The sequence below is a fragment of the Rousettus aegyptiacus genome, unplaced genomic scaffold, assembly GCF_014176215.1.
Source record: "Rousettus aegyptiacus isolate mRouAeg1 unplaced genomic scaffold, mRouAeg1.p scaffold_m13_p_15, whole genome shotgun sequence".
NCBI lineage: Eukaryota > Metazoa > Chordata > Mammalia > Chiroptera > Pteropodidae > Rousettus > Rousettus aegyptiacus.
Window position 1 is genome coordinate 39,970,080 of NW_023416290.1, and position 22,379 is coordinate 39,992,458.

Here is a 22,379-nt window from a genome sequence, read left to right on the forward strand (position 1 = left end):
CTTACCATGAAGCTAACACCGAATAACTTATAGGTGTTCAAAGGCTAAGATTTTTCTATTCAATAATCTAATTCCAATGTAATTCTATGGATTTCTTTTCTTCTTCCCAACATACCTTCCTTTCTCTCTACACCTCCCACTGCTTGATCCTTGAAAGGTATTCTGTATCCCAGCTATTCAGATGTGTTATACATTCTTCTAAGATACCATGCTTTACTGTCTTGGTGAACTCCTGTTTAATGGGAGACACTTCTCCATGAATCACTCACATTTCTCCATTTCTTATGTGCAGAGGCACTCACTGCCTTGTTCTGCATTATCTTTTCCAGGATGTTTCTATGGCAAGCAGTCTTGGAAGTTTGAGATAATATCTTTCTCTGGAGCAAAGACAGTGTTTATTGCCCATTTAAAAAAAAATGGCCACCTTAGACTCAGTGAAACCTACTGTGTGTACAAGTGTTTCCTGGCCTTTGTTGGGTCACCCATGGGAATTGGGAATCAGGGAACTAGTTTTAGAAAGTAGTAATACTCTAGCTATGACCATGGCTGTGAGTAATAAAGCAGCTTATGTTTGATTCAGGAACCTCAGCTTTTCTGCCAGTGTCTATGAAACACTGTAAGATAATTCATTAGTTTGCCAACAGAGTAAAACCTCAAAACTTTACAGTTTTTGACACATTAAGATCCAGCTAGAATGTTTTCTATTTGATGCAACTATCACTGATTGTTATAGGCAAACTTATTCTGTAAATCTGCGGTCTTCCCCAGCATTATTTTTTATAATAAGTGACACATTGGGGTGTGATTATACATTTCTAAGTCTCCTTGCTAGATTAATACACCTTTAGAATCAGATACCAAGTCCCAGTTGCCTGGTAGCATTTATGGAATGCACATTGAGATATTTGTTAAACATTGATGAATCCATGAATGCAGTTTTCCTTTTCCTGACTTCCTTCTGGTCAGTGTCATCATCTTTATAGTATTCGAGGTGTTGAGCAACTTATTTAAATTTTCCTTTCAGAGCACCACCTTCCTACCCTCATTTTATAACTAATGGAAAAGATGACTTCTTCTATGCCCCCTAGCCCAATCAGAAATTTCCCCACCATGGAAATGTGCATATTTGAATCGCTTCTCCATTTATGATTTAAGGCCAAATTTCCCAGGATGCAGGAAGTACCTTCTATTGACATTTTATATAAAAGTGACTTTATCTTACTGTATATGTCCTTGTACCTAAATGAAATCATTCTTTTAAAATGTTTGCTATTTTCTTTTTAATCCTTAAGATGTTATATACTACAGCTTGACACTGACTGAATGAATGTGTTTTTGACTCTAATTTATGATCTAGGGCATCACACTATGTTCAGGCTACTTTAATCAATACTGTTGATAACTGTTCTTTGAGTTTTCCACCATTTAGTCTTCTATTATTTCAGCCACATTTTCTACAATACAGTTATTATCTAATTATCTTTTAGAGTTGGCCACAAAAAGAGTAAGAAAACTGTATTTGGGAGAATGGTGGAGAGGGCAATAGAAAGAAACAAGTTCGAATGTGATTTGAGATAGTACGATCCTATGCTTCATAGAAAACAAACCACCAAATCTTGTTCGCTTGACTCGGTGAGTCCAGGTGACTCCAGGAAAACTTATCTTCCTACAGTAATTTGACAAATGAAGTTACTTAGGTCTCAAGGCTCCATTGTCTCCCCACCTTGGTAAGATACCTCAACATGGGAAGAGTCAATGCAGAGTTTTTAACCTTTCCCCATTTCACTGGCTGAAGGCAATCACATGGCCCCATCAAACTGCAAAGGCTGAAAATAATGGTGAGCATTACTAATAAGAATGGAACTGAATTTATCTAAATTTTGAGAGAAAGGGTTAAATCATATGAAAGAACATCAAGTCTGAGAGGAAGTGAATTTATTTGTACCTACTGCAAAAGTTCTCTAATTTTTCCAACTTAACGGTAACTTCATTGTCTCGGGATTTTTTGCATGGATTTCTAGGCCAAAATAAATAACTATATTTGAATTGTTAGATCCAAACAACTTAAAATGTGTTTACATACTAACTACTTGGTAACTGTTTGAGAAAAAATAATATACCTAGTTGAAAGAAAAAAATAAATAAAATTTAGTCTTAACCACAGTTAATTACTAAAAAAATCTGTGAACCTGTTAGGTACTGCATACCTCTCAGACACTGGGATCAGATTGAACACCACTACTCCTGTTTCCTGTTTTGCATTGACTTTCATGCTTATTTCTTTTTTTGTCCAGCAACCACCAAAACTCAGCTTGACAAAGATGTGATGTCACTGAAAGGGATGTAATATGATCTGATGTTGAAACTGTGAACTACCTTGAGCCAGCAGTTCACACAGTTGCTGACAGATTTTGAATGTTGCTGTATTTCCCTTAAGCATGCTGCAGTATCCTGGGGTGCCTCAGTGCATAGTTTGGGAACCATGGGCCTAGATACTATGTATATAAGTCACTTATTCTCTCATAGTTTGGAAGGTACGTGTTATCATTCTCAAGTTGGATGAGAAAACTAAGGTTTGAAAAGGACATGAATTCTACTCTGAACTCCTACTTAGTAATTAGCAGAGCAGAGGCTTCAACCCAAGGCTTCTGGCTCCAAACCCCATTGCATCATGCCATGTGTCATGAGATTTGCAGGATTAAGGTTTTCACAGCTTCCTCTCCCCATGACCTTTCCTAGGTTTTAAGGAACGTTGAGATGACTACTTTTTAAAACATGTGGAAGTGCTTGAAACTCATGGAAATGATTTTAAGTCATGTCTATGTTTTTAGCTTTAAGGCACACCTGCTAGAAAATAAATTCCCTTGAGCAGAGATTAAAGGACCTTCCAGTGCTCTTAAAATGGCCCCAAGGAAGACCGTTTAAGCTTTGAAATCAAGACCGTACATTTTTAATTAACTTGTAATTATTTTATTGCTAATTTTTTTAATGTGAAATTTAGTATAGACCACGTATCTCTTTTTCTCCATCTGTCCGGACAGTCCTTAACCTAAACCTTCTTCACCAGCTGTTGCCTAATTCAGTATGGTCCATGTTGGAATTTTTCCAACTCTGCCTGCACATAATTTCTCAGTCTCAACAGAGCCGTGCAAAAATGAACCATAACTATAATCTTTCGTGTTACTTATAGTTCTATTTAATTATCTGAAATACTACCTGATAAATAGTGCAATCAGAAGAATTCCAGTTGAACAGTAACTACTTCCACATCACTTTTCTGCTCTCATCTAATTTGAACCAGGTTTTGGATTATTACCTCTAAATTGTGTAAACTCCTAATCAATGATTAATTTAAGAATCTTCTGCCTTTTTCCCCTTTTTGTGTGTGGCACCTAAGTGTCAATAAATTCAGGCCTAGTCAAATGAAATTTTTTTCTTCCCTAGACTTTTTAGGCCTTTATTTTCTACTGAGCTTGTTGAGGGGACAAAGGATGGGTGGTGAGAACCGAAAAGGAGTAAATACTTAGAACAAAATTGTTTTCAAAGAAATCGTCTCAGAGTGTAGAATTAAAAGTTGTACTAAATGCCTCTGAAACAGATTATAGTTCAGAGAAATATCTGAAGTGGAAAAACTCTTCTTCATTAAAAAAAAAAAATAGCCCTGTAAATACCAGGCATTTTACATTTATTATATTGTTTGTACCTAAACAGAACAATGGGAGGTCATTATTATTACCTTCATTTTGCAGGTGAAGAAATACAACTGAGAATCCGAGGACATCTCCTAAGTTTACAAGTGAATGATGTGAGGGCTCGCATTCAAACTCAGGTGGGTCTGATGTCAACATGGCAGCCATGGCTTTTGCAGACGAGGGCGTGCCATCTTCAGATCAAGATATGTGGGGAGTGACTTGTGTCTTTTATGTTTCATCATGGTGATAGCATAGGAAAACATGATACTTATTTTTTAATCAAATATTTATTGAGTGCTATAATGTGACTGTGACTTTTCTAGGAGTTAATTAGTGCTAATTGTGAATATTTATTAAGCTATATAACATGCATTTTCTAAAAATCCATGATTTGCTTGTACTTTTTTGTTATTTGATATTAGGAATCTTAAAGGATCCCAGTAAGTTGGTAATAATCTACAATATTGAAATAATGTTGGCTTGGATCCCAGTAGGCTTATGGATTGGAGTTTTCCTTTTCCACCTGGTACTTTGGTGGTCAAGAATTAATTCCTATGTCTGGGGGCTCAGTTTCTTTATTTGTGTAATGAGAGGATTGAAATATGTGATCTCTGAAGTTCTTCTAAGTACCAAAATTCTATTTTTTAATAAGCACGCTCATATGCTATAGGTCATTCCCAATGATCCATGTGAATACAGTGAAATGCTGGTGGTATATATAACTCAGAACTGAAAGAAATGCCTTTGGATTAAGCTTTGGGAAGTATAAATGAGGTACAGTGAATGAAACCTTTAAAGCACTATACTAGTTGTACTAGTTTTCTATTGCTGTGTAACAAATTACCACAAATTTTGTGGCTTAGAGCAATGCACGTATAACATCTTATGGTTTCATTGGGTTAAGAGTCTGAGCATTGTTTAGGTGGGTCTTCTGCTCAGGGTCTCACAAGGCTACAATCAAGATGTGAGTGAAATACATTCATTTTGGGGGCTTGATCTTATTCCAAGCTTCTGTTGTTGGCCGAATTAATTTCCTCGTGCATGGAGAATGGAGGTCCCCATTTTCTTGTTGGCTGTCAACCAGGAGCAGGTGGCTCTCAGCTTTTAGAGGTTACCCACAGCATTTTGCTCTGTGGCGTTCTCATAAGCCCTCTCAAAACCTGGGGCTTACTTCTTCAAGTCAACAAGGAATGGTCTCTACTTACTGTCTGCTAAGATAAAGTCTTATTTAATTGTACTAGGTTGACTAGTGTCCCCCAAAATTCATGTCTACCTGGAACCTCACAGTGTGACCATATTTAGAAATAATGTCTTTGCAGATGTAATTAGTCAAGTTAAGATGAGGTCATGCTGAAATAGCGGAGGCCCTAATCAAATGATTTATATCTTATAAGAAAATAGAGGCATACAGGGAAGATGGGCATATAACAACAGAACCAGAGACTGGAGTTAGGCTGCAACAGGCTTAGGAACACTAAAGATTGCTGGGAACTATCAGAGGCTAGAAGAGGCAAGGAACAATTCTTCTAGAGCCTTCAGCGAGAGCATGGATGTACAGACACCTTGACTGCAGACTTCTAGCTTCCAGAACTATGAGAGAATAAATTTCTATTGTTTTGAACCACCACCTGATTTATGGGATTTTGTTATGGCAGTCCCAGAAAACTAACAGTAACATATTGTATTCATGGAAACAATAATATCCTGTTACCTTTGTTATATAATGTAACCAAATCAAGGGAGTGACATCCTATCACTTTTGGCATTTTTCTTGGTTGGAAGCAAGTCACAGATTCCTCACACAATGAAGGGGAAAGGATCGTAATAAGGCAATGACTTATTGGAATCACTTTAGGAAGTATCTGCTACATCAATGCGAGGTTATCTTATTTTATTTTGTGACAGTGGGTCCTTTTATTATGTAGGAATGGAACTAAGCAACCCTATCTAATTCTCTTTACCATTTCTAATTACTTCAAAATTATCTGCAAAGATATTTTGTTAAAAGTTTCACTATAACTGGTATATTTTTTTAAATGATGGCTCTTTAGAGTTCATCATTCTCAACATTTTCTGTGCTCTTGTCTTTTTAAAATGGATTTGTGGATACTTTGGCTACAAGTTGCTCTGAAGATGAAAGTCAGTTCTTTGAAATTATAAAAAAAGAAAAACCAAGAAATAAATGAGCTAATCTCTGCCCTTTTAAAAACATCAATACTCTGAGAATTAGTCAATTGATCAGTATTTCATTATTGAACACCTACCATATACTCAGCATTGTACAAATTATCAAGTACACTTTAGTACATTTTTTAAATGATAAAATGATGTCAAAGGTGAGCTGAAACTTTTCAGGTAGCAAAAGTCATTGCCTTCAGATTACCTAGGATTACTTAACAAAATATTAGTAGATGTCATCATATTTATTAGATTTTACAGAACTGCAGTTCAGAGTTATTAGCAGGAACCAACAAAAATCGATGATTCTATTTAACTATAGGTATTCTACGGTTTCACATGGTTCTTGGATCCGAACTTCTACCAGTACTGTGAAATGCAGCCAGATTTGTGAACTAATATTTCAGACACATCTCTCATATTTTCCTATGGATTTCTTTTGTAGGCTGTCAGACAGACATGTGTTTTTCTTTGGGTATTGCCATAGAACTCCCTTATGGGATAGATTTCAACCCTTAGCCTTGGAGAAAAATAAATGTTTCCTTATATGTGAATTTGGTACCTATTATATTGCATAAATATTTCGGGTGCACAGTCCCTGTACATTTGGAATATTCTCTGGAGTTCAGACTTTTTATTTCAGAGATAGTTTGTTTGAAAACCTATCAGTATTGTCAAAGATAGAGGCTTACATACTTCCATACACAGTGCTGTCAAAATCAGGTCCCTAAACTATTTCTGATTCTATAAAGATCACAATCAAAATTCTCTCTTCTTGCCAAATTCCTATCTTTAACATTGCATAAATAATCCTTTAGAGTATTGGTATTTAATGTTGCCAGAAAGAGGTATTACATTCTATAATCCCATAAATATTATTTGGATAATATCAAACATGGAAAAATAAAGTACATTTTAGTTCTCTAATCTTAGAATTGCCATGTAACATAATGAAGTTAAATTGTATCATATAAAGATATTCATATGGTTGAGTTCCAGGCTCTGACCTGAAGTGCCCTATAGGTTCTTGATGAAACTTAGATGATCAAAGGCAGCAGTTCTGTAAGTTTTCTGGATTGGGTCTCAACGAAAGAGGTCACAAGCTCTGGAGTCAGTTGACCTGTGTTCAGATTTGATCTTTGGCATTCTTCATCTATAAAATGGGATAGTATGATACATCATAGGAAATTTGTGGTGATTAAATAATAAATGTAAATTGCTTAGCATGAAGCCTAACATGTAGGAAATGCTCAATATATGTTAGCTGAAATGAATCATTAAAAATTAAATTTCAACTCAAAACTTATGTCTAAGCGTCTATGAAGTAAATTTAGGCTTGGAAAAATTTGAAAATAATCTTAGGATTTTCTTTGGACTAGAATATTTTAGCACCACCCATTCTGGGAGGAGGAAACAAACATTCACAGGCCACCTACCACCTGTCAGAAGATATGTTAGCATCTTTGCATAGATTAGCTCATCAAATTATAAACAGACAATCTCCCCCACACAAATAAAAGAAAATCTAAGAAATTCTCATTTCAAAATAAGGAATTGAGCTCATTAATAATAATTGGCAGAGCCGTGATTTAAATTCACATCTGTTCACTCTCTAATCCAAGCTCTTTCTGCTCTGCCGTGTTGCTTCTTAAAAAGCAAAGCCTCCGGAAACCATGAGGAGAGAGACCATGTGTGCCATGAAGAGAGAAAAATAACAATGAAAAGTGATGAAGATTTTTACTATACAGAAAACTTGAGATTTCCCACAAAAAGGCTTAAATGATTTCAAATGGAGAGCAAACCTAAAAACTGGGATGCTTTGAAACATGATTAGGCATGTTTCTCAATCAGACATGTTCTCAGAAATGCTTGTGCAGGTATTTCTCTTTTATTCCCACCCACACATGCCTGCAGTCACAGCTGTCTGGATCAGTTTGTGTCTGTCGGGATGAGGGTCGCTGGGAATGGTGGGTGGGAAATAACCTGCATTTGCATTTTGAAAAGATCACACTGGCTTCAGTGCAGAAGATAGATTAGAAAAAGCCAGATGAATGCAGGGAGATCAGTTAGGAGGCTACCATAGCAGTTCAGGTGAAAGATGGTGATTCTTACAGTAGACTAGTCAATGGATGGAGATAGAAGTTAAATCAATAGGACTTTGTGGCAGACTGGATATGAGTGTTGAGTGAGGAAGGTTGAACTAGAACTCTTAGTTCTGTAAGGTTCACTAAGATAGGGAAAACAGAAGTCGAATCATGTTTCAGGGGAAAGATCAATACTTTGGTTTTTGTATATGCTGAATTTGAATATGTTTAGTTTGGATACATTGAATTTGAGACTTTCAAATGGAGATATAGGATAGGAAGTTGAAAATAAAGATATAAACTCAGAGACTAGTTCTGAAGTAGAGGTGTAAATATGGGGGGTTGATCACAGTAATGGGATGATTAAATCTGTGAATGTGGATGTGATTTTCTCAGAAAAATGTAGATGATGAGACAAAAAGTTACCTACTACCCAGGCTTTTAGAAGTGCAACATTTGATGGCTGGGTGGTTGGGGATGAGCCTGAAAAGGAAAAACAGAAGTGACCAGAGATACAGCAGTTAAACCAAGTGGCTGTGGTAAGAAAGCATTTCAAAAGAAGTGATTAACACATGTGGTATTAGATGTAAACTGAAACATGTCCACAGATTTTGTAGCATGGAATGAATTAGTGACCTTAACAAGATCTCTTTTGGTGAAGCAATGAAGTTAGCAACTGAATTGCAGAGGTTGAGGAGTGGGCAGGAAGTGAGAAATTGGAGTAGTATGTAGGAAAAATAAAACCTCTTGTGCCATGAAGAGAGAAAAACTCTTGAGGAGTTTGGTTATGTTTTAAGAACCCGTGAGAAGCAGTTATACTTTTTCTCTTCTTTTTTGTGCCTATTTAGAAAAAGGAAAACATTGCCATTTCTAGGGCAAATTCTTGTACCTCAACCTACATAAACAAACAAACAAACAAAAATTTTTTAAAAAGGAAGAAAACCAAATTAGAGTCAAGGGGAAATCTCCATAAATATTTAAAAGGTAGCCAAATTCTTCTGCCTAGAGACTAGGAGTTGAAATGTAGAGAGCATTCATGGACAATACAGAGGAATTTTCTTATTTGGGGAAGTGTGGGGAGGGAACACGAGTTTAGTTATGATGGTTGTGGGTCCTCCTGTTGGGTAAGATGAAAATCCAGTTTAGCTAATTTATCCTAGAAATTTTTTCCTTAACGAGCTGGAATTCTTGATGTTCCCCAGCCAATAATCAACTTATTTTTCTTTGTATCTCTAATGGGATTTCCTTTTTGGGGGGTGGGTAATGGAGACAAATGTCTAGTTTAAAGAACATGGAGGAAGTAGTAGGGGTAAGAGGAAGAAGATCTCTTGTACAAAAAATAACATAAAACTTCTGTTTCTGTTTCTTCTCAGCCTTTTGGCTAAATCAAGTGTAAAACTTCTCTTTCTTAGCAAAGTGGGAATAAGTGATTTTGTTTAAGCTAACAGCATGTGTGATATAATTCCACTTGATTAGTGTTTGAGCACTAACTTGTTAGAAAGCGTTCTACAGGTGTATTATATAGTTTTCAACATCTACCTGCTTATTTATAAGCTTTTTGAGGACATGTTTTTTTAATTAAAAATTTTTATTTTATAAATTTACTTACAATAATTTTGATTTTGTTTGTTAATGCAGGTCTATGGATTTTAACACGTATAAATTCTGTAATTACCACTGCAATCAGAATATAGAACCATTTCATCACCCCAAGACTCTTCTTCGTGTTGTTTTGTACCCTTTCCCCCACCTAACCCATCGCTAACCCACTAATCTATTTTTTGTCCCTATATTTTGTTTTGAGACTGCCACATAAATGGGAGTGTGTAACTTTTTGAGGCTAGCTTTTTTTTTCTTGCCTGAGAATAGTGCCTTTGACATTCATCCATATTGTTGCATACATCAATAGTTCATTCTTTTTTTTTTTTTTTATTTCCGAGTAATATTCCATTGTATAAATGTACCATAATGTGTTTATCCATTTACCTGTTCAAGGACAACTATTATTTCCAATTGTCATCAATTATGACCAGAGCTGCTATTCATATACAGGTTTTTGTGTGGACATAAGTTTTCTTTCTCTAAAGTAAATAGTCAGGAGTAGAATTACTGGGTGATTTTGTAAACAAGTATTTAACTTTATAAGATACTGTCAAAACAGCTATATACCATTTCATATCTTGGTTTTAAAACCAAAATGAGATATACACCTATTAGATGCTGACAATTTGAAGTGCCGGTGAGGATGCAGAGAAACTGGAATTTCATACATCACTGGTGGAAATGCAGACTAGTACAGCTGAGTGGAAAACGATGGAGGTCACTGTTTTTGATGACCTAATCATGGAAGTGACATTTCTTCGCTTTGCTGTATTATGTTTATTAGAATCAAGTTACTACATCTAGTCCACACTCAAGGGCATGAATATCAGGGAGGCGGGATCACACCGGAGTCATTTGAGAAGGCTACCTAACACAGTAATTTAAAGAACATGAGAAGAGAGAGTAATAGAGATTATTATATTTACAGAAATATTTACCATTTCTATTGCTCTTCCTTTATTTGTTACGTTCCAAATTTCCTTCTGCTACGATGTCCCTTCTGTCAAAATAAAAAATCCTTTTTCAGTTATTTCATTCCTCTTAATGTATTCTCTTAGTGTTTCTTTTTTTAATAAAGTTTATTTCACTTTCAGTTTTGAAGGATATTTTCACTGTGTAGAGTGTGCAGAGTAGAAAGTTCTTTTCTTTCAGCTCTTTAAAAATGACAGCTTGCTTCTGGCCTCCACGTTTTCTGATGAATTTGAATGGTTATTTTTCTATAAATAGTGAGCTATTTACTCTAGTTACTTCCAAAATTTTTTAGTCTTAATTTTTAGCAGTTTGATTATGATGTTTCTAAATTTGGGTTCCTTTGAGTTTTTCCTTTTTGGAGTTCTCTGGGCTTCTTGAATCTGAACATTTATGTATTTCACCGTATTTTGAAAGTTTTCAGCCATTATAGCTTTAGATGTTTTTGAGCATTGGACTCTTTTCTTCCTCTGGGACTCCAGTTACAAAAATATTAGATCTTTTGGTATATTACTACAAATCCTTGAGACTCTGTTACTTATTTTTTCCCCCCCCAATTTGTTTTTCAGTTGGGTAAATTTCTACCTATCTATCTTCAAGTTCACTTATTCTTTTCTTTGTTATCTCCAATCTGATTTGAGCATTTACAGCAGTTCTTAAATTTTGGTTATTGGTTTTTGTAGATCTAAAATTTCTATTTAATTCTTATTTTAAAAACTTCTACATTTTTTGCTGAGATTTTAAAAATCTTTTCTTTCATTTTAGAGTGTTCCATTTTACTTGTTGGAGAATTTTATAATAGCTAATATAAAGTCTTTTTCAGATAATTCCAATATCTGTGTCATTTCACTGTTGATATCTATTGATTGTCTTTTTTTTTTTTAATGCAAGCTTAGATATTACTGTTTCTGTATATGCCAAATAATTTTAGATAGTATCCTGGATATTTTGAATGTTATATTATGAGACTCTTGGTCTTGTTTATGTCCTATGGAGACTGTTGATATCTTTTGTTTTAGCAGGCAATGGACCCAGTTAGTCTGTAGGTCACAAGTTCTGCTCAGTCTTCTGTGGATTGTGGTTTTAATGTCAGTTCCATTTTCAAAGCCTTTGCCATTCTATTCTGATATATGCCGTGTACACAACATTCAGTGGCCAGTCTGGGATTTATATCTTAGTTTAATTGTCAAAGTCTTCATTGCACTTTTAATACCTGACCCATTCACACTCAAGTTGGATAGTGAGTCCAGGAGTTCATAAATAGTTTTATGGTATTTCTTTCCCAAGCCCCTTCCTGTTCCCAGAACTGTCCAGTTTCCTGATGTTCCTATTGTTGGTTTTCTGGCTAGAAAGTTGGAAGCTTATTTAACCTGCTTTGCTGCCCTCTTCTCATGACTGCGCTTGCATCTGCAGCCCATTGGTGGGAGGAGAGAGAGAGAGAAAAGAGTGATGGGGCTTTGCCCCGCCCTCTCTGGGTCTGACTCTCCTTCCTGAGCTCTAAAACACGTTCTCTCTAGTATTACAAAGTTTAAAAATTCTTTTGGAATGAGTTTGAAAGGGGAAGTTATTTTACTAAAAGCTCGCACCTTTCTCATTCGAATCAAAGTCTGTACTCTCTCGGGTGCCAAGTTTAGGAGGCAAATGATAGGTCTAGTTGTCTTGAGTAAGTTCCATGTACTGAGGGAACTTCTTGCAGGATAAAAGATTTGAAATTAACTGTAAGATGAGGGATCAGAAAATAGGAAGTACAAAGAAGAAGATATAAGAGGGAATTGGCTAGTGCATTTAAGAAGTACTGGCCCTGCCATGCTGGCCTAATGCTGAAGTTGAAACTATACCACCAGCCCTGAACAAAGGTAGGTTCATGTATTTTTGAGGTCTTAGGATTTTTGAGAATATAGATTCCCAGTCCTACAAGAGTCTCCCTTTTATAGGCTCTTTAAAACCATATTCCTGACCACAGTGAGTTAATAATTCAAAGATCACATTTTGATATTCCTGGGGGTCTGCAGAACTCAAAGTGGACTGACTTTTAGCTACACTCTTACCACCTCTCCAAGGTGAGGACACACAAAAGAATCCTATTTAGGAACAGATACATTCTTTAAAGATCAAGTTTTATGAGAGTAAAACATTGAATAAGTAGTGTCTATTTTTTACTCTGAATTGGATATTTTAAACCATGTGCATGGTTATCAGAATAAAAATAAAAAGATTTTCAAAAATAAACAAAACCTTCTAAGTGGTGCATAAAAATGATGTCATTGAAATCTGAAAACTCTCTGTAACAGTTTATGTTTATACAGTAATGTCCTGCTGATGTCTGATGTAAGAAAAACCAAAAAGCCTCTTAGAGAAAATTAGCTACTTTAACCTGGGTTGCCAAATGCATTTAGTAAGTCTTACAATTTTGGCAGAATATCACATCATCTAAACGGAGGAGATAAACTTGAGGTGTAAAGGATATGAAATGCAGTTTGCATTCTCGACTCTTTAGATAGTAGATTTGGGAAGGTGATAAATTAAAGCTTCTGAGGAAAAAGGTAAACGAATTCTGAAGCTGCCAGTGATATATCCTGGCTGGACAAAAATGAAGGCGTTTTCATTAGTCTAGGCAACCTAAAAGCTATTGACATGGACTCTTTTATTTTGTATTTTAAGATATAATTTCCACGTTGTTTTATCAAGAAGTTTTTCTTATTCAAGATATTGCAATTAGATACTCCAATGGCTCAAAATGGCTCATCGTTTTAGCAAAGAGAAAAAATAATCTTGAGTATAAAAAACATGAAAATAAATAATATTTAACTAAAGAATTAGAAACAAGGTACATCTTAAAAGAATTTTTCTACTTTCTTCATGACCAGGGTGCAGGATAATCACTGTACACGAGAAGCAAAGTGTTCTGCTGAGAACTCATTTCTGAGAATGAAAAGTAATTTCTTATATGAAAAGTACCAAAGCTGCTTGTAGTCAGTCTAGTTCTGGACAGGTAATTGGTTGGGCAAGAGGGGTGGGGGAAGACATTGTTCTATTACTACAGACTGTACAAATTTATGATATTCATTTAATTTGTGCCAAATTTGCTGAATTTTGCCATATAGGTGTCTTTAGGGGAAGTATTGGGTTAGTAAGCCAAGAGCTTGGGCTATGTGATCACACTCTCCAGGTGCCAACCTCTGCTCCGTTATTTACTAGCTTTGTGACTTTAGGCCCATTGTTTGTTATCTCCTGAGCTTCATTTATTCCATTATAACATGCGATTAATTGTGTCTATTCCATAGGTTGTTGTACACATTAAATCATCTCATATAAAATGCTTAGCATAAGTATTAGCATAAGCATTGAATAAGCACACCATAAATGTTTGCTATTACAATGACCTAGAGATTTTATGGAACAAATCAAGTAGTTCAGTGAAAGATCTTTCCATGAAAAATGTCTTATGAACGAATTCTGCCTTGGATATATAATTCAGTCCAGCAAATTTAGGATTGCTGGCTTCCACGTTTCAAAATCTGGTGTATAATAAATGGATTTTTACTATAATTTTTAAGTTATTTAAATTGTATTTAAAAATCAAGTTCTATTCAGACATTTACAGAAACTGGTAACTAGGACCATGGACTCTCGGGTTTCTTATGAATTCAGTTTGAAAACCCTGAGTTGTATTCAATCTCCCTTTAGCAGAAATTCATGTACAAAATTTAGTACTGATCCATTTAGCTATCTATCCCAGAATGAGAATATTATCTCACTCTGCTGAGACTATTGTACTTTCAGAAGGGGATAACAGAGAAATCTCTGAATTAACTTTGAATCTTTTTTTATTAACGTTCTATTTATGCCATGAATCTGGCAATCAGCATTTTAGTGACATTTTTTGTCATGTACAAGAGAGTGAGGCAGAAAGAGAAGTTTAAACAAAAGTTCCTAGTTTAAGTGATTAAGAAAGTCATTAAGAGAGGATTGAGCATTGGCCAATTCTGACAAACTCTTAGAAGGTAAGTTGAAGCTAGATAGTTTCCCACAGTGCTTAGTGATAATGTTGCTCAATGCATGCTTTCTGAGTGTTTAAATTTAGTTCAGTTTTCCTGCTCTTGCTCCCTACACCCCACCAAAAACACGGACTTACCTCTGTCTACCCTTCGAGGCTCAGCTCAGTTGCTTTCTTGGAAAATTTGCCACAGTGCTGATCATTCTCTCTATAGCATCCATGGCCTCATCTACACAAAGTGTGGGAGCCATCCTTTGTAGTGGTTTCATAGAAGTTCTTATCACTCCTGTTAGCTAAGGACATACACTGTATCACTGATTCTTTTTTTCCTGACTCGTAGGACTGAATATGTTGTAGGACCTCTAAGTATGTATTTGTTTATTCATTATACTTGAGTGATTCAAATGTGTAATCTACAGATGCTTCATTGATTGTTTTTATGAATTGGAGGTGGTATTTCTGTGAATTTATAGATGAGACGCTTTAAATATAAAGAAACAGTGTTTTTAGTTCCTCAGGTTTACCCATAGTTTATAGTCATGGCTCAAGGCTCCACTGAAGTCTGGGGTTTGTGTATCTCCAGCTGTTAGTAGGGTGTTATTTTTCCTCTTGGAATGGTAGCAGAAACGTTACTTTACTTCATTAACTCTGAAACATAGAGGGCTTAATTTGTGTTTACTAAAAATATTTTTAATGTCAATTGGAAGGCTATGAGAGGTTCTCTGAGCTGTTTTCCATAATTGCCCAATTATCTGCCTCTTTCCTCTGTGTTCTCTTATGAGAATCACAAACTCAGTACAAGTTGGAAGAATTTTCATCTCATAGTAATCTACAATTCAGTGAATGTAATAATTGGATGATGAGAACTGCTTTGTAAAGATGATATACAAAAGAGGCATGAACGAGACCAAGAAGACCCGTGGCAAAGAAAGAAAAGTTCACCCAAAGGAGATTTTTAGCAATAAAGACAGTGTCCTGAGGTTTTATACTTATGCGTGAAACCCATATTTTCTGGAAGAACCCCTCCACAGGGCTCTGGCCCTGCTCAGACATATCAGAGGAGCACAGGCTGAAGATTCTGTTTGGATCTCATCCAGTGTCTTGTTCCTGTTGCCTGCCCCACAGATTATCTGCTCCCTAGTAATTCTCTTATTTCCAAACCTTGCAAACAAACACTGCTCCTGTGTGAATGACTGAAAAGTAGGCAGAAGACCAAAACAAAGTAGGACTAATGACAGAGCTTTTACATTTTAGCAAATCCATGAAGCGTTAGATTCCAAAGAGGACGTGGCATAGGAATATTTCCAAAACTCCTGTTACAGACATGTGAACATCTGTTTTGAACCTTCTATTAAAACAAAACAAAACAAAACCTCATCCTTTTTTTTTTTTTTTTTTTTTTTTTGGTGTTGCAAGTAGAAGGCAAACTATTTAGATTGCTTTGAATGTCAAAAAAGTTAGAGTTGGGTTTGCTTTGACAAGGGTTAAGGTCTGAATATTGTAGGATTTTCCCCCCCAAAATTGCAAGCATACTTCCTGCTGCTCTAATATAACCTCATTCATTTCATTTTGAGATAAGACTCCCTAAGGTATAAATTTTACCAACATCATCTATGTTTAAGGCACTTGTTTGATCTGTCTATAGGGAACAAGCACTAAAAAATATTATCTTAGCATGAGGCAAAATTCTGCTCTTTTCCAAAAAGTCACTAGGGTTAAAAATCCTCAGTCTACTTGGAGTCTGGTACTTTCCGGAGGTAGCATAGTGCACTGCTGGGGGCGAGCCAGCTGCGACGCATTCAGAGCAGCTCTCCCCACACACTGGTTGTATCATCTCTGTGTAACCACACACATTTGTTAGAAACTTATAGAAGAATGAAAACGAACATGCCCCTACATAGTCTTTCCATGAACTCTGTAATAGATTTCCATCGCCTATTACTTCTTGGTAGCCAAAGGGAGGGGGAAAGGAAAAAATTAAACTGTTAGCCTCTTGCTAAGACTCTGGAAGAATTTAGCAAAGACTTCAGTAGGGTGGGGAAACACCCACTCCACCTCTTTTCCCCATTTTTCTTTATAAGAATAGAAATATTGCCTGAGGACATACTAAAGCATTCTTCCCACCCCCCACACAACTTACACAATAAAAACTCAACCCTGAATCCATAATCATAAAAATGATCCCTCCCATAATATGCTTCCTCTAATACACAAGCAGAAATCCTTCCACTAAAACTAGAGATATGGATCTTTAAAGGTGACAGTCTAGTTATCAATAATTTCTTCCTACATCTCACCGCTTTCGGCTATGCTGTAGCTTGATTCCCGTTTCTTTTATTTTGTCATTAGATAGGGAGAATGAGAATCACAATCTTCCTGAACAATTACTTTGCAGCTGTGAGTGCAGAAAATTCCCCGTTGGTCAACTGGACAGGAAGAGGCTAGGAACTGTGTCCTGGTGTGCAGATGGTGATTCTGCAAAGGACCGACTCACGCAAAGCAGAGGAACCTGTCTCATCAAGGGCCTCCATAGAAAGTCTCAGGAGCCAGATAGTTCAATAGGTAGGGTTGGCATGGAGGTGAAATCTGCCTTCTGCCTTTTGCATCTTTCCATCTGCCTGTTTGTCACGCTGTTTTGCCACCTACTGGCATCCTTTCCACTCTAGTTTTAGGGGGTTGTACTTGCTGCTCTCCAGATATATAAAACCCCAGTTATGACAGCTTCTGCCCTTAAAATATTTCCAAATAGTATGTTTTCCCTTTTAATTATGTCTCACCTACTTTCCTCGCAGAGGAATTTTAAGTGGACTTTAAGAGAACAGCTTGCTGGCTGAACTAATCTACACTTAATTATGAATAATTGATAAACTTCTTACTCCTAGAATGTTTGCATTTTAAGAAGCGTCTGATTACCCAAAAGAGTCAATAGCTGGAGACATTTCAGAAACCATGAAGTAAATTAAACCGTGCAATTTGGGGAAGATTTCCTGGGTGGTGCACACAGTGGACAGCTGTTTTATTTGGTCCTGGAACAAGGCGAAGTATGCGTTGTTGAGTAAGCTGCCCCGAGAAGGCTATTGCTTGGCAGCCATGACGCATGACAAGTCTTAGTTGAGAATGGGAGAAGAGGGTGTCCTTTGGGGAGAAAATACCACAACATGGGTTAGACCTAGAAAAACTATATTTTCTAGACAACTTCATTTTATTGGTGAGCAAAATACCAATTAAGGATCACTACTGCCTGAGGAACATGTGTCATTTGGTCATCCATCAAAAAAGGAGAATCCAGTAACGGTTGGCTTGAAATCTGTAATTTCAATTCACTTCCGCCTGAGAAGTGATTTTAATTTTGTGTTTGCTGCTGCCTTGCATCTTTTAAGCATTTTACGGAAGAAAGAGCACAGCACATGAAGTAAGAGAGAGGATGGAAATGCTGGTCCTGGCTACTTGCTTTCTGATTATAAGCATGATGTTTCATCTCTGAGCTTTGGTTACTCATCTGTTATGATGGGATAATAATATATACTATACAGGGTTGTGATTGTGAAGATTCAGTGAAATAATGCAGAACTTGGGTAATGGCACAATCAGGAACCTCTCTCAAGTTTTAGGTCCTTTCTTAGTCCTTATCAGGTTCTTTTAAAGCTACAGGAGACCTGGCACCTGAGGTTCAGAGCACACCCTGGACCAGGATGGACCATACATAACCTTGATTCTTTCCACTTGACTGTTCATGTGCATGTGTGTGCACAAGTGGAGTTAACAGGAGGAGAGTCTGGAGTCTCTAAGTCAAGGAACTGGACCTTGAGGTAATGTTGGTGAATGAAAGATTTGCTTTGCATTGTGCCACCTCAAAAGAGACTATACAGATTCTTTGTCCTCATGGGTGCCCACTGTATGGACATAATTCAGGTCAGGACAGGCAACATTTTACAGCTTTTAATCAGTCTTGCTCATTGAGAGGTAATCATTGCAGCCCTCATAAAGGCCAAACAAGAGCACAAGATTGAATGCTCCTCATTTGAGAGATTGCCACTCTTACTGTCTTGAAAACTTAATTTCTCAAGATTGCATCAAATTATTAAGCCATTAAGAGACTCTGTATTTAGTTTTGTTTCTTCCTATCCCTCTAGCCAAGACTACTTTTATGCACTCTTTTTTTTCTCTATACAGATATACGTTTTTCAAGGGTTTAGCCATAGTTGCATAGGTATTTTTCCTATTATGAACTTAAAGCTGAGTATAAGAAAATAAGATAGTATAGTCAACTAGATTTTTTTTTTTTTTTTTTTTTTTTTTTTGTAGAAAGGATTCATGGAGCTTCCATAGGATGGAACAACATCCACTTGGGAAAACATCAGTCACACTAGTGCAGATTCCACCAAACAATGCTACTGATGACTGAAATTAGAAAATCCCCATGATTCATCATACTCGAGTCATTGCCTAAAATTAGCATTGCATGCATCATTTATCCATTTAAAAAGCCAGGTGAAAGAGTCTCAAAAGGTTTCCTTAGGCAGAAAAGACCTCCATATTTTCAGAGTTGGCAAAACAGTTGTAGATGGGGGTAGGGGGTGTTAGGAAAGTCTCACCATAAAGGTATGTGCTTAAATTTCCTAATAGTTTTTTCAATCTTCTGTGGATAGTTACATTAATAGAACCCACTGTCTGGTTAAGAGCTACAGATAATCTTTCTTTCTTTTTCTCTCTCTTTCTCTCTCTCTCTCTCTCTCTCTCTCTCTCTCTTTCTCTCTCTCTCTTTCTCTCTCTGTCTTTCTCTCTCTCTCTTTCTCTCTCTCTCCCCCTCTCCCTCCCCCTCCTTCTCTCCCTCTCCCCCTCTCCTTCCTTCCTTCCTTCCTTCCTTCCTTCCTTCCTTCCTTCCTTCCTTCCTTCCTTCCTTCCTCTCTCTGTCTTTCTGTCTCTCTGTCTTTGTCTCTGTCTGTCTGTCCCTCTCTTTCTTTTTTTTTGGCTTCTTGGCATTAATCTGAGCTTTCAGTGTAACTACTCATTTTCTTTTCCAATTTATTCTTGCTTTCTTTCTCTCCCTTGTTCCCTCTCAAGTTTTTTGATCTTACATTCATAGAATTGTATTGATCATGATTCTCAGTGTATAGCCAAATGTCATCATTGATCCATATCCAACTTCTCTTTTATATTTAAATTTCTTCATGTAATTTTATTATTCCCTGTATTGCCCATTTCCTAATCCATCTTCCCTACCATAGATACCTATTCTTGTGGATTTAATGTGAGTCCTTCCAAACTAATATTTGTGTATATACACATGCATAGTATTGTTTTAGGTATGTACTTTTAATTTACAGAAATAGTCTTATTTGATATACTGTTACTTTTTTCATTCAGCATTATGTTTTTTGAAATCTACCAATGTCAACATATGTGGAACAAGTTCATTTTTGTATTTCTATGTATTTTATCTATTTACCCCATTGAGGGATATTTAGTTTATTTCTAACTAGCACAATCTTGCAGCGACCATCCTCCATATATGTCTTTACCAGTACAAGAGGTTTTTATTGGGTGGGTGGGTAGAGGTAGTTATATATCATCCCTAGCTTTAGAATAAGCACATAGTCATTTATGTAATGATTTCCAGTTTTCTTGCAAATGTGTGTAATGGCACAGCCATAATAGAGATAAAATACCAGTCCAGACTTGATACTGCCCAACAGTTTACGTATATAGTTATTGTTTTAGTTCAATATTTCTCTGACTACTAATAAGGTTAGATCTTCTTCATTTGTATAGCAAGCACTTAATTTTTCTGTTTATAGATTGTGTATTCATATTCTCTGCTAATTTTACTATTGGATTTCTCCTTTTTTCTTGATGATTTACAGGAGATCCTTGTATAGTCAATCCAATCTTTGCCAGATACAAATATTTTTCTAGCTCCTTAACCAGATATAATCAAATCTATCAAATTTTTCCTGTATGGCTTGTGCTTTTTGCATCTTAAGACCCTTTCCTGATGCTGTGAAGATATTCTTTTATATTTTTAATAGTAACTTTTAGTTTTATCTTTAATATTCAATATAATACTGAAAATCATATGCTGTAATAGGAAAATCAAAAGGAATAAGTAAGAGTTAAAAAGTTGATATAATTATGTAGAATATTTATAAGAATCAGCAGAAAATTATTAGAACTAGTAAAAATAAAGCAAGATGGCTGTATGTAAAACCAACCACTAGCAAAAATGAATTTAACATTGGAAAATCAATCTAATTCACTATGTTAAGAGAATAAAGTAAACCAATCATGTGATCATCTTGACAGATATAGAAAAAAATATTTGATAAATTTAACAACTAATAATAAAAATTTTTATAATAAAACTCTACAAAATTCATTTGAAATAGTGTCACCCTAAACAAAGAATAGCAGTTCTCTTTATCAGTAATTATTAAACAAAGTATAAAACCATACACAATGGCAATAAACAAAAACGAATAAGACTTTTACAAGGAAATATTTTAACATGCTATTAGAGAACTCAAAAGAAGATCTGAGGGAATGGAGAACCATGCTGTATCTCTGAATGGGAAGATAATATTGTAAAGATAACATTTCTTCCCAATCTGATCTATGTTTAATGGAATTTAAATCAAAATTCCACGTACTCATAAATATCTAAAAGAGATTAAAAAAGTAAAGCAAAGATGAGAGACTAACACTTAAGATACAAATATTTATTATAGGTATATAATAGTTATAATACTCTAGCACTGGCACAGGACAGACAGATAGACTATGAGAATAGAGGTTCCAAAACCATGCTTATGTACACTTATGGGAAATTGATAAGTATAGATTAGCTACTTAAATCAGTTATAAAGTAACGGATTATTAAAAATTAATGTTGACATAATAAAAAGAACAGTAACCAATACTTATTGGACACAACTGTGTTCCAGCACTGCTCCAAATGTTGAAATACATCTATAGACTCAATCTCACAGTAACCGTATGATGTAAGTAATATTTTTTTCGCATCATTTTACACATGACAAAATTTAGGCTCAATCACGAAGAGATTAAATAACTTGACGATTCCCAAGCAAGTGTTCCAGTCTAGGCAGTTTGGATTGGTTGTCCATGATCTTAGCTACTACTGTATGTAGATAGCAACTTCAGCGCTACATTAGCTTATTCTAAGCAGAAAAATAAAATTAGATCTTTATTTTAAACCATACACACAAAAATAACCTTTAGATGAATTGTTTTCTTAAACCTATTATATAATCTAATATTTCTGGTTACTGGTGTCAGGTGGGTGGTGACTAACTCTTACTAATATGGTTCTTCTAAAAAGTAAATTTCTTGGAATATCTTATTGACATTAGTATGTTTATTTTCAATTTGAGTTTTCCCATTTCCTGTGTTCAATACCTGACAGAAGAAATGGATTTGCTTTACCAGGAATTATCAACTATTATGTTATAGGAACAGAGTAAAGAAGGAAGTGATAGACATTGCTTAATCTACATTAGAATAGAACTTGTCATCTGGGAACACTGTATACTGCAAGAAGGACTGCTGAAAAAGGGAATTTTTGATACAGAATATTAAGCCAAACATTTGTGAAAGCTCTCGGAGCATGTTAGCTGAATGTCGGGATGCTTCTTTTTTTATTAAATTTATTGGGGTGACATTTGTTAATAACGTTATATAAGTTTCAAGTGTACAGTTCTATAATATGTCATCTGTAGGTTGCATTGTGTCCTCATCACCCAGTCCAGTCTCCTTCTGTCACCCTTTCTTCGACTCTCTTTCCCCTCTTCATCCTTCCTCCTGTTCCCCTTTTCCTCTGGTAACCACCATTCTTGTCTG

The 22,379-nt window shown here is 35.8% G+C and overlaps 1 long non-coding RNA gene across 1 annotated transcript in view; it reads left to right on the forward strand.

Moving 5' to 3' along the window:
- LOC118612006 overlaps positions 1-22,379 on the forward strand; it is a 185,640-nt gene that overhangs the window by 37,396 nt on the left and 125,865 nt on the right. The window contains exon 3 of the long non-coding RNA XR_004954639.1: positions 3,750-3,829. This is a non-coding gene — a long non-coding RNA (uncharacterized LOC118612006). The remainder of the gene's footprint in view (positions 1-3,749; positions 3,830-22,379) is intronic.